The sequence below is a fragment of the Suricata suricatta genome, chromosome 4 (genome assembly GCF_006229205.1).
Source record: "Suricata suricatta isolate VVHF042 chromosome 4, meerkat_22Aug2017_6uvM2_HiC, whole genome shotgun sequence".
Classification (NCBI taxonomy): domain Eukaryota; kingdom Metazoa; phylum Chordata; class Mammalia; order Carnivora; family Herpestidae; genus Suricata; species Suricata suricatta.
In genome coordinates this window covers 136,289,376-136,302,537 of record NC_043703.1, presented here as the reverse complement: position 1 = coordinate 136,302,537, position 13,162 = coordinate 136,289,376, and positions in this window count along the sequence as shown.

Genomic DNA, 13,162 nt, shown 5'->3' with positions numbered 1-13,162 from the left:
ACACACACACACACACACACACACACACACACACACGGAAGTTATCGCGCCAAGATACCAGCCAGAGCGGCACATCTTTCGGGGCTTCCTGGTAGTTCTGCTAAGAAACCAGCTGAAAGCGAGGTTCGGAGGGTCGGCTCCTGGACCGAGATCCTCCAGCTCGTTGGACCTAACCATCTCCCTTTGGCTCCAACTTAAGTGTTTCTCTGGCCCCAGACACTCCTCAAATTTTGGCAATCTGCTTATCGCGGTCGCTCCTCCTCCTTTTTTTCCCCTTGGGGATTCAAACCTGTTGCCTGATCAGTTTTCACTTATAAGAAACTCTGATCACCACTCTCTCCTAGACTAGCCCCTTTCAGCTTCTACATTCTGGATTGTTGGCATCTCATCGGAAACACTGCTCCGCTGAGGTCCCTTTCTCTTGCAGTAAATCTTGTAGTGGTAAATCCTGTAGACGTTTCAGATATCCAAGGCTGTTATTTCGGTCTCCTTTTTTCTGCCTTCTCCCGCGCAGTTTTTTCTCAGTTCAACTCAACAAATATTTGATTGTCAGTTATTTCTGTTGGTGGGGACATAAAGATAAATGACACAGTTCCTGTCATCAAAGGGAGATTGGCAAGTATATAATCAATTCTCACGGTGCCTTGAATCAACACTACCTGAAAGAACAAAGTCCCTTTCTCTTTCCTGGAACTGTCTTAGGTATCCAGACGCTTCTCCCTTTTCGCTTGCCCCGGTCCCAGTTTCTTCCACAGGTCACCTGCAAACTCGCAGCAGTATTAGCCTTCAAAAGCACATCAAAGTCCTTTCAAGCGTTTCTCTAAATCTTATCCTTCGAAGTCCCTGAAATTATGTCACTATAAAATCACACTACAACAATAATGAAAGAAAAGCACCTGAAAACTTTAACAAATGAAAATGAAATGAATCGCTTATCTTGTCCCCGTAACAAGTTATCTGTATATGTGCTGCCAAAGCGAGCACAATAACGAGTTATCCGTAATTCTTTTATTCTGTGGGATGGATTTCTGGGATATCAGATCTGATGGCCATGAAAAAAAATGTAAAGATTTAGGTTGCCTAGTGACATGTCAGGGAAGGACATCCTGTTCCTGTCCTTCCTTCACCCCTCCCTTCCCATGGCTGCTTGTGGAAAAGACAGGAAACACACTGTATCTGCCCTGGTTGCAAATAAAAATGGCAAGCTCTCTTTTCTCATTTATTGAATGTTTCTGCTTCATGAATTCATTCTTTATTACAATAGAAGTGTGATCCAGGCTTGGCCAAATTCCCTGTGTCGTAAATTAGTTTGGCTGTAAGTGTCCTTTGAGACACTGCCCAATCCTCTCATTTTACAGCTCAAGAAACTGAAGTCCAAAGAAGTTGAAACTTGTCCACAATGAGGCTTTGAGTGAGTGGCTCTGCCCAGATGAGAAACCAGAAGTCCTGACTGCTGGTACATTGATCTTTCCATTAACATGTTGCCTCCTCTCTTATCAGACCTACCAGAATGCTGAAGGGACAATAATGCCGCAATGGCATATTTTCTCATCTGGAAGATTTAAATACTCTTCCGAGTTTTAAATATTAGAAAGTTTTTCCCCCTCTAATAGAAGGCATCTGACAATTCCCTGAAATAAATTCAAATTTTAAATTTTTTTTAATGTTTTATTTATTTTTGATACAGAGAGAGACAAAGCATGAGAGGGGGAGGGGCAGAGAGGGAAGGAGACACAGAACCGGAAGCAGGCTCCAGGCTCTGAGCTAGCTGTCAGCACAGAGCCTGACGCGGGGCTCGAACCCATAAACGTGAGATCTGACCTGAGCCGAAGCCGGGGGCTTAACCGACTGAGTCACCCAGGCGCCCCTCCCTGAAATAAATTCATAACACATCATAAAATGTAATTACATTTAATGGTAGCTGTTTAAGAACCCATAAGTTCTTTAGCTATACTATCAGGAAAAAGAGGATTCAAATAATAAAATCAGAAATTAAAGAGGAGATGTGACAACTGATACCACAGAAATACAAAGGATTCGGAGCGCCTGGGTGGCTCAGTCGGTCAAACATCCGGCTACAGCTCAGGTCATGATCTCACGGTTCGTGGGTTCGAGCCCCGCATCAGGCTCTGTGCTGACAGCTAGCTCAGAGCCTGCAGCCTGCTTCCGATTCTGTATCTCCCTCTCTCTCTGACCCTCCCCTGATCGTGCTGTCTCTGTCTCTCAAAAAAGTAATAAAAAACATTTAAAAAATTAAAAAAAAGAAATACAAAGGATCCTAGAAGACTACTATAAACAATAATACATCAACAAATTGGACAACCTAGAAGAAATGAATAAATTCCTAGAAACATACAACCTATCACGACTGAATCATGGAGAAACACAAAATATGAATAGACTGATTACTAGTAAGGAGAAGTAGTAATCAAAAACATTTCAACAAACAAAAGTCTAGGACCAGATGGCTTCACTGGTGATTTCTATCAAACATTTAAAGAAAGATTAATACCAATCCTCAAACTCTTACAAAAAAAATAAAAGAGAATTTTTCCTAACTCATTTTATGGGGCCAGCATTACCTTGATACCGAAACGAGGTAAGAATGCCACAAAAGAAAATTATAGGGGCACCTGGTGGGTGGTTCAGTCGGTTAAGTGTCTGACTTTGGCTCAAGTCATGATCTCACTGTTTATGGGTTTGAGCCTCACATAAGGGTCTGTGCTGACAGCTTGGAGCCTGCTTCAGATTCTGTCTTTCCTTCTCTCTATGCCCTTCCCCTGCTCATGCTCTCTCTCTCTCTCAAGAGTAAACATTAAACATTTTTAATAAAAAAATTATATGCCAATATCCCTGATTCGCATAGATGCAAAAATCATTGAAAAATATTAGCAAACAAATTTAACAAGACATTAAAAGGATCATACACCATGGTCAAGTGACATTTAGGCTAGGGATACAAGGATAGTTCAACATCTGCAAATCAGTAAGTGTGATACATCATGTTAACACATGTTAACATCATGTTAACAGTAAGTGTGATACAGCATGTTAAGGCAGATGTTAAATGGTTATTTAGATAATTGGATTGTTTGTGCTTTTTTTTAAATTTCAATGGGTAGCTATATGGGATGGGGATTATAGGTACAGAAAACAACAAATAACTCAGCTGCTCCTTTTTTTTTTTTTCTTTTCATTAAAATGAGTGGCTATTTTTAAGAAACTGTCCAGGAGCCTGACCGGCTCCATGGTAGAACATGTGATTCTTGATCTCAGGGGATTGTGAGTTCGAAGCCCATGTTGGGTGTAGAGTTTACTCAAAAAAATATTTTTAAATAGAAAAAAATTTTAAAAATTCCAAAATGATCAGCTACTTGGGTCTCTGATTTTTTAACTGCTCCAAGAGAGTCTTCAAATTGAACTTCACGCCTCTTTCAGAACTCTGGCCCAGAATAGAATGGACCACTTGAGTGGAGATAGGCCTCTGCCAGCATGGAGAGAACTCTGGGGAACAAACATGTTCAATGGCCCACAGTATCAGTATCTGTATTATCTGCCCACTCTCTAATTTCCCTCACCTCTCCTTTCTCCTACCCTGCTTCTCCCTTTCCTCACCCTCCCACCTCCCTCTTAGATTGGAAGTCTGATGACGACTGGGTTGAGAGAACAGCCAATAACAAATTGGGCAGTGAAGGAATTCCATTATTTGAAGATGTTCCTGGAGTCCAAGAATTAAGTTTACCTCACAGTCACGTGATAGAATGGGGGAAATCATCTCTCCTATGATTTGTTATTATTTTCTTTTGAAAGAGTGTGGTTGAAATTAGAGAGTTGCTGTGGCACCTGGATGGGTCAGTTGGTTGAGCATCCAACTTCGGCTCAGGTCATGATTTCACAGTTCATGGGTTCAAGCCCCACATGAGGCTCACTGCTGTCAGCCTGTGAGCGCAGAGCCCACTTCATATCCTCTGGCCTCCTCTCTCTCCCCCTCCTCCACTTGTGCTTTTCCAAAAAAAATACATATTTTTTAAAAAAAAGAAAGTACAGGGTTGCCTAATTTTAATTTTAAAATGAAATTTCATATTATTTAACCAACACATTTTAATAAATTCAACTATTTAATTAAGTAAAATTTCATTTTGAAATTAAAATTAATTTTAATTTTGTAGTGACAGATCTATGAAGGAATGGATACTTAAAATCTAAAATCAGGATTGCTTTCCCTGATCTAAATAGCTAACACTGCAGGAGGCTAACATGATAACACAGCTCAGAAGCTGCAACAAGACTTCTCTCAGAATATTGATGGTGACCAACTTAAGATTCTGTTCCTCTAAGCAAAGACCAACCGGTTTTTGAACACATTCTTTTTCACCCTCCCCATCAACTCCATCCCGTGCTTCTCCATCCTTGTCTCTTTTAACATTTCCAGTGAATGAAAGCTCTACTCATCTGGTGTTTGCCCTCCTCCTCCTCTTCTCCTTAATAACTGTGAAGCCCCCATTTCTAAAGCAGGAATTGAATTTTAAACAATTTGTGTATCTTCATTAAAGGAAAATAACCATTGTGGGGCTTGAGGTGGGGAGAGAACATTTTTATAAGCTGGCCCTCCCCGCCAACCATGCAGCAGAGATATACTGGGTTCCGTGTGGAGCTTTGCTCAGAAGATACCCAATCTTCATTTAGATTTGAATTGCTCAGATCAGCAGCTCCCCCTCCCCAAACCCCTCTCTGATAGTCTTTAAATATAAAGTAACTCAGTTCTCAGAAGAATTCATATGTGGTACATTATGATTATTATTTGTAAACATGATGGGGGAAAATCTGGGTATTGTGCCCGAAATACAGGAAAAATGACCGAGGTTAAAGTCTGATACATGTTTGTTTTAGGGTTTGAAGACCCCTGTTTTCTTAACTTCTTCCAAACAAGATTTGACCTGTTTTGCATGTAGTGTATCTCCTTCCCGCTGCCCTGCAGGCCCTCAATACGCTACTGCTGTTCAGTATGTATTAATTTTAGCACTTGGAGTTGTTCTCTGTAATGGAAAATTCTACCATTATCTATGTTATCTCCTTGCCCAGATTTCCCGCCAGCTGCAGGACATGAAGTAACAAGAGGAGGAGGGGTCTGAACCAGCTCACACACACGTTCACACGAAATCCTAATGTGTAACCTTCCAGCCTGCGAGCTGATTGGACTCAAGCTGAAGGAGTCAATACGTACATTTTTATTATAGGAGGAAAAGATCATTTAAAGAATACCATTTTTAGGATTTGGCAATAATCAAATTAAGGCTGCCACATTTTTATGAGAATACACCAGATTAAAACATGAAGGAAGAGTATAAATTAGCACAGGTGGAATGGAGCTTTTTAGGTCAAATTCAAACACCTGAGGAAGAAAAGTACATGCATTTGAAAGAAGTCCAATACACCTGACATAAAGAGCAAGAGGAAAGTAATAACAATTATTATTTTTATTCACAACTTACTAAAAAATTATGCATTTTCTATGCATTAACTTGATCCTTGCAACGTCCTTAAGGGGTAAGTAGTAACATTATTTTCACTTGACAGAGAGGGAGACTACTATATGGCCATATGACCAGGATGAAATGAGTAGGTGAGGTAGGCGGGGCCGCATTATGCAAGTCACCTTAAAGAATTGGTCTTTAGCTGCAGCGCCTGGGTGGCTCAGTCAGTTAAGCCGCAGACTTCTGGCTCAGGTCATGATCTTGCGGTTCATGAGTTTGAGCCCTGTGTCAGGCCGGGAGCCTGCTTCAGATTCTGTGTCTCCTCTCTCTGCCCTTCCCCTGCTCATGCTCTATCTCTCAAAAATAAATAAGCATTTAAAAAAAAAAGAATTGGTCTTTAGCTATATTAAACAACTGGAGAGTTTTCAGCGAGGTATCAGATTTGAATTTATAAAGAACATTTCCATTTCTCTGTGGAAAATATAGTATTAGTTAACACTTCTAAATTGTTTTCTCAGGCTCAGGCACTATTTTAAGGTCATTTGCAAGTATTAACTCATTTAATCCACAGCTCCTCTATAAAACAGGTAATGTTATTTTCATTTTACAGAAGTGGAAACTGAGGCACAGAGAGAACAAGTGACTTGCCCAAGGTTACGCAGTTTGTAAATAATGGAGCCATATTCCAACCCAGGAAAATTGACACTACAATCCACACCAGGCACTTTGCCATACTGCATCCTGATGGGGTGATCTGGACTAAGATGGCAATAATGACATCATCATCAAAAAAATATAAAGACATATGAAGGGATTTGACAGGATATTTAGGAAACTTAATGATGAACTAAGCATAGTGAGGGAGAAGGTGGAAAGTGTCAGGGATGATACCAAGGTCTGTATCTTACACGACAGGACACAGTCGTTGTATTATTTACTGGGAGTACATAGTTGAGTGCAGACTGGTTTTAGATAGAGGTGAAGAAGTCAGTTTTAAATTAATTGGGTGTGAGGAGGCTCTGAGACAACCAATGGTAGGTCGTCACATTTCAGGTGTGAAAAGCAGAGGAGGGTCTGGAGTTCTGAACAAGCCTCCATGGAAATCCCTGTCGATTGGTTTTCACCATGCTCCCTACCATCCCCTCCAACTACTTATCTCAACCTGCGACTATTTCATCTCTCTCCCCAGGTAGAGTGTAAACATACCATGGCAGATTCTTGGAATTTGGTAAACAAATGGCCCAGTTTCATTTTCACATCTGTTACTTTAAAAAGTATCACTTTCTAAGATTCAGCAATGTGTATCAAAATTTTAAATCTGTCATTTTATAACCCCTTTAAAAAGGAATCTATCCTAAGGAAATAATCTACAGAGTTACATTTTTAATTTTTATTTTATTTTTCAAAAATTTTTAATGTTTATCTTGAGAAAGAGAGAGCATGAGTGGGGGAGCAACAGAGAGAGAGAGAAGGAGACACAGAATCTGAAGCAGGCTCCAGGTTCTGAGCTGTCAGCACAGAGCCTGACGCAGGGCTCGAACCCACAAACTGTGAGATCATGACCTGAGTCGAAGTCGGCCACCCAATCAACTGAGCCACCCAGGCACTCCAGAGTTACATTTCTTAAAGTCAAATGCAGCATTACTTATACAAATGAAAAAACTAGAAGCCAAGTACTCTAGCATAGGTCAATAGTGGTACAGTCACCATTAAGTAGCCACAAAAAAATGACGGTTACTAAATCTATCCCATTTTATTATTAGAGTAATTCCATGGGGAAATGCTTATAAAATAAGTTGGCAAAAGCAGGATACAGCATTCTACTTCAGGATGATTACAAATGTAGAAGGAAATACACTAAAATGTCAACAGTATTGTGGTCTGTGTGGTGAATTGTGATAAGTTTTCCCCAAAATTTAATGAATGGAAATTTTTAATTAAAATCAACTTTTATAATGTATAAAATGATTTTTCTTTTTCCTCCAACTCTACTTGTATGCTCATTAGACAAGGTTAAAGTCTCACCCCTCCTTTTTTTCCCCACAAATAAGAGAGGTATTTTCCTATACAAATGGAAATAAGTTGGAAAGAAGGAAGAGATTTAAAGAAAGAATGAATAAGCAGAATTAGAAGTTGGAAAAGCCAAACAAACTCCCTTAAATTTTCATGTATTCTTTCTTTAATGTTGATTTATTTACTTCAAGAGAGAGTGCATGTACATGCATGAGCTGGGGGTGGGGCCAGAGAGAGGAAGAGGGAATCCCAAGCCAGCTCCATGCTGTTAATGCAGCACCTAGGCGGGGCTCGATCCCACCAACCATGAGATCATGACCTGAACCAAATTCAAGAGCTGGTGGCCGCTCAACTGACTGAACCACCCAGGCGCCCCTTCATGTATTATTTTGACTTGCGTTGAAAGTCGAGGGGGGAAATGGCAAACAAGGCATATGTGTATGAGAAAAACAATGCCTGAAATGGAAACCCATGACGTCTAATGGCAGAAAGACAGAATTGTGAATAGGGGCCCAAGGCTGGAAACAAATTCTCCCAAAACAAAAGAAAAAAAGTTGTGCTGGCTACTTGTGCACGCATAGTTCTCACATTGTTCTGTGAGAGCACCAAGAACTTAGCTCATGATAATTTTTCTAAACTATGAGTAAGACATGAAATTTTTAGGTAAATTTTTGTGAAGTCTATCAATAATAATTTCATAAGTTTTCACAAGTAGAAATAGGTTTGTGACAACTCAATTAGGTTTTTAAAATAATCTGTGTAATGGAAAGCCTTAAGGCAAGACATTTATTTATAGCTCTGCTCTAGCCATTTCTGGCATGAACCTAAAAATTCCAATTAAGAAGGAAGAAAATGTGAGGTATAGTGATTCATGTAATTGTGTTTTTGAAAATCGGGCTAATTATATACCTCATTCAGCATTGTTTGTATGAAAAGAAATAATGGATATAAAAGTGTCTAGCACAGTGCCTGGCGCTCAATGGAAATGGCAGCTTTTCTTGATAGTGATAATCTACAATATTTTAACTGCTCTCCGGGTTTAGTGTATTTTATACTGCCTTACTATGAGAGCTATTTTATACGCATTTATCAACTAATTATCAGACGAAATAATATTATGTGCTAATATTAAAGGATCGGCCAAAGATTCCCTCTCTTGAGAAAAATAAGCAGGATAATTACACAGACCTGTATTTTTTAGATGTGCAAAAGATCATAGAGAGAATTCCTAGTAAATTTTCCTCTCATTTTCTGGCTGAGGGAACTGAAGCCCCCAAAAGTTTAGGTTGGCCAAAGTTCTATCCCTCGTTGATGGCAGAACCTTTTTGGAAAAGGGAAACCTGTCTTCAAAGTTTAGTTCTCTCTCATCAAATTAAAAGTCCAAACGGATAATATTAACAAGAATCTGGAAAGGAAGTAGAAAATGCTTTATTTCTTTTTTTTAATGTTTATTTATTTTTGAGAGAGAGAGAGAGACAGACGGGCAGACAGACAGACAGACAGTGTGAGTGGGCAAGGTATAGAGAAAGAGGGAGAATCAAAGCAGGCTCCAGGCTCCAAGCTGTTAGCACAGAGCCAGATGCAGGGCTCGAACTCACGAGCTGTGAGATCATGACCTGAGCCAAAGTCAGATGCTTAAACTACAGAGCCACCCAGGCAACCCTACCTTATTTCTTTTAATGTTACTGCTCAAACTATGCTTCAGAAAGAATCCATTGGCTCTCACGATACTTTTCCTTTTAGCTTCTTGATACTGGAGGTTTGTAATCGAATAGCTATGATTATTCAGATTGAGAAGAATCTTACTGCTTGGGCAGTGAAACAAATTAATAAATATAATTCTTCAAACAGAGCTTCTTTTATAAATATTATCATAGAAACCTAGAAGTTAGGTTGTAAGTGGCTCAGAAGGGCATAGGAAAAGTATGAAGTACTGTGTGTGTGGGGGGGGGAAGGGAGGCAGATACTGAGGAGAGAGGGAGAAAAACAAGAGAGAATCACTGCTAAGGCATGATGCCGTCTCCCTCACTGTAGAAAATGATGCAGGAAAGTCTGGGAGGTACCAAGAAGAGCAGAAAATAGCCAAGGCAGAAATAAACTTTATTCTTTATAAATAGGTGAGTTTCTTACATGTGCCAGAAATAAGCAATTGAGGAACAGTCTGGCAGTTCCTTAAAAAGTTGGAGTTACCAGTCAGCCAGCAATTCCTCTTCTAGGTATATACCCAAGAGAAATTAAAAAACATATGTCCACTCAAAAACTTGCACACCGTTGTTCAAAGCAGTATTATTTGTAATAGGCAAAAGGTGGCAACAGCCCAAGTGCCCATCAACTGAAGGATAAACAGAATGTGGTCTACATGCAAGGGGGTGTTATCCAGCTATAATGAGGGATGGACTACTGATGTGTGCTACTACATGGGGGAAGCTTCAAAAACATTAAGGCAAGGGAGGTGCCACATCTGAAATCTCTGCCTTCTGCCCTTTGGCTTGGGCAGCTTCCACCTTATACCTTTCACTTGCAGGGGTGGGGGGCATGTCACGAGGGGCCAGGGACCTGGAGTCCAGTGACTGCACATCCTGGCCACCCACAAGGCAAAGATGTCAGACATTGGGACTGGTTGGTGGTCACTGTCACAGTGCCCTTTGTGAAACTTGGTCTCATCAGCCCGCCTACTTTGCATGGCTAGCTGCCCAACAGGAGAGGAGGGGTGTGGATTTGGTGTGTGCCCCACTAGCCTGAGGTGAGCTGCTGATCAGAACAGCGGAGGTGGTAGACACAACTGGGGACAGGGTTTGGGGACCAATGAAGGAGTGGCCCCTGGCCAGTCCACCAGCCACTGGCTTAGATGAACTTTCCTCCCAGTGCTGGGTGTGCTTAACAATCGCGTTCTAGCAAACGCTGTTGGACCTGACCCACACTGAGAAAGTCTTTCATTACAGGACCAAATATTTTAAGTCCTGAAGTAAAATATGTGTTCTTCAAGTTTCATAATTCTCATTCAAGTTCTTACTGTTAGGAAGAAGTATCACTTGTGCAAATAACTGAACCTGTGTGTGTGTGTGTGTGTGTGTGTGTGTGTGTGTGTGTTTCCACTTCCTTTTCCATCTGAATAATGGGCTTTCGTGGGCCCTGGTCTGTGGGTACCAAGATGGCCATCTGGGGATGGGTCACCAAACCCTTGACAAAGGGAGTCTTACCTGTTTTCTGCACACACGCCTTGCTCCTTCTTTTCCCAAGCCCCAAAGTTGCAGCCAGAAGAGGCTGCCCATAAAACGGCTCTGCCTTTGACAAGCTTTCTTATTCATGGACTTTTGCCAAGGCCTGGTTGCAAAGAAGTCTACCATCTTTCCCCCTTTGGTGACAAAACTAATAACAATAAGGCAGAACACTGGACCAGTGGATGGGGAGTTTAAACTTTTGTAATTGCTGTAACCTGATGTCTGTTGCAACCATTTGCCACCTCTTTGGTTGTTTTTATTAAAAAACAAAACAAAACAAAAAAAGCACCACTGAGTCAGTGAGGGCCACAGATTGGTGGCAATGAGGCATGAAGGGTGGTCCCTAAGGGAAGTGATCAAAACTATGGCGGAGCTTCGTCTTGCACGGGGGCTAGGTGCAAACTGTGGTAGGCACAATCACTTTGCATCTCATGGAGGGCATAGGGGCTTTGTGTGTGCCCAGAGTAGTTGGGATGTATTATGCCAGAAAGTTCCAAATCACATTTGTCACAAGGAGTTGCTCTCTTTGAGAGGCACCTGGACTTTGATTCCATTTCATTCTCATTCTGGATATACGTTTATTGAATAATGTAGAGAGGAGGGCCTTACGCCCTATTTAAACTGTCATTTTTGCCCCCCCTTTTTAATGGCCCCATGCTTCAGTTAATTGTGAGAAAGGTATAGCTCCTCTGTATGTGGATCATATTTTAGGAGCTAATATAAGTGAATCACATGGGTTGTAATGGCTTTAGAATCATTTGTGTTTGAGGGTCTTTTAAAATTTTTGTTTTTTAATGTTTGTTGTTGAAAGAAAGAGGGACAGAGCATTAGCAGGGGAGGGGCAGAGAGAGAGGGAGACAGAATCTGAAGCAGGCTCCAGGCTCTGAGCTGTCAGCACAAAGCCCAACATAGGGCTTGAACTCACGGACTGTGAGATCACTACCTGAGCCAAAACTAAGAGTCAGAAGCTTAACTGAGCCAACAGGTGCCCTGAGGGTCTTTATTTTGAGCCATGACCGTACAACTCACGGATGTAGATCAGACCAACTTAAATAACCACACTCTTCTTTCATAGGTAGGCTTTTTCCATTAGAGCTAGGCATATCCCCCAATAAAGCTTTTTAAAGGCTAAAAAACCCCCACAAAAAACAATAAACAACCATTAAGTCAACGAGCCAGTCACAAAAGACCACATATTCTATGATTTCATTTATATGAGATGTTCATAATAGAATTGATGGAGACTTAAATTCATTATAGTCAAAGGCTAGGGATACGGAAAGATTGTAGGGTGATCGCTAAAGAGCGTAAGGTTTCATTTTGGAATAATGCAGATGTTCACAATTGATTATAGCATTGGTTGCACTACTCTGAAAGTATTAAACACCATTGAATTATACCTTTAATTTTTATTAATATTTAATGTTTATTTATTTTTGAAGGAGAGAAACAGAGCATGAGCTGGGGAGGGGCAGAGAGAGAGGGAGACACAGAATCCAAAGTGGGCTGTGGGCTGTGCTGACAGCTCAGAGCCTGACACAGGGCTTGAACTCAAGAGCTGTGAGATGATGACCTGAGCTGAAGTTTGATGCTTAACTGACTGAGCCACCCAGGCACCCCTTTTAAACGGGCGAATTGGGGTGCCTGGGTGGCTCATTTGGGTTTGGTTCAGGTCATGATCTCACAGTTCGTGGGTTCGAGCCCCGCATCGGGCTCTGTGCTGGCAGCTCAGAGCCTAGAGCCTGCTTTGGATTCTGTGTCTCCTTCTCTCTCTGACCCTCCCCTGCTCGCGCTATCTCTCTCTCTCTCTCTCTCTAAAATAAAAAATAAAAAACATTTAAAAAAAATGGGTGAATTACATGGCATCTGAATGACATCTCAATAAAACTGTTACCAAAAATGTCCCCTCTGAAACAAGAATAACTTTGGGAAAGGAAGTCTGACATGAACAAGCAATGCTGCAGACATAAAAGAAAGTGAGAAATTGGCGAAAGAAAGCCACCTATGTGAGGCTTATAAGACTGAATAAGGAAAGCCAGTGAGGAGATGAGAGGTGCCAGCTGGCGAGGGTAAGCGGGTCAAGAGGAGGCCAGCAGATGATAAACAGGTGTGCATCTGGAATATTCAGAAAGGTGACTTGCTGTTGCTACTATCTACCACTGTCTGGTAAAACTTGTTTAAAATTTGCTCAATACTGTGCAAACGTTCATCAATTATCTATTTGATGCGGTAAAATTCCCACTGCACAAAGGATTGGCATAATCATAATTATGACTAATTCATTTTTGTATGCCCTGCAGCACTTAGCTTGATGCCTTATACACAGCAGGCACTCAATAAATATTTGATGAACAAGAGTAACCATCATAGTCAGGATTCAAGGCTCTGTACTGTAATTATAAAACATAACCAAGGCCAAATTCTTACCCATAAAAAAAAAGCAGAACACTATTC